The sequence below is a fragment of the Panthera uncia genome, assembly GCF_023721935.1.
Source record: "Panthera uncia isolate 11264 chromosome B2 unlocalized genomic scaffold, Puncia_PCG_1.0 HiC_scaffold_24, whole genome shotgun sequence".
Classification (NCBI taxonomy): domain Eukaryota; kingdom Metazoa; phylum Chordata; class Mammalia; order Carnivora; family Felidae; genus Panthera; species Panthera uncia.
The window spans coordinates 1,566,908-1,567,266 of NW_026057580.1; the positions used below are offsets into that span (position 1 = coordinate 1,566,908).

At 50.7% G+C, this 359-nt stretch overlaps 1 long non-coding RNA gene across 2 annotated transcripts in view; it reads left to right on the forward strand.

Annotated features, from left to right (window-relative positions):
- The first annotated feature begins 355 nt into the window (after window positions 1-355).
- The window catches only part of LOC125938257 (uncharacterized), a 1,291-nt gene continuing 1,287 nt past the window's right edge, over window positions 356-359 (forward strand). For both annotated transcript variants that reach the window (XR_007462645.1, XR_007462644.1), the window contains exon 1: window positions 356-359. This exon is cut by the window's right edge and continues 36 nt beyond it. This is a non-coding gene — a long non-coding RNA (uncharacterized LOC125938257).

Consider the following 359-nt stretch of genomic DNA (forward strand, 5'->3'; position numbering starts at 1 on the left):
CCCTCTTTTTGCCTGGTTCTCTCAAATGTGAATCCCTTACCCCAGCCAAGTGGTCTTCTGATTCCTGATCCTACTTTACATTTGTTCCAGCTACTCTTTCCTGGTTCCTTGACCCAAACTCATGCATTCTTAAGCCCAACTCCACTCTTCCTCCCCCAGCAGAAAGCTTTCTGGACCAACCAGCCTGTGGAGTGGACCGTATTAGCTCTTGGTGTCAACACATTCAATCCAGCAGATGGGGGGTAATCGCCAGTGGTATTCACATGGTGTCCTGTGTGTGCTTCTCCCCAGCTAGGCTGCAGGCTCTGTGAGATCAGGAAGAGTGCCGTATTCTCCATGACAGGTCCTACAGTTCTGGG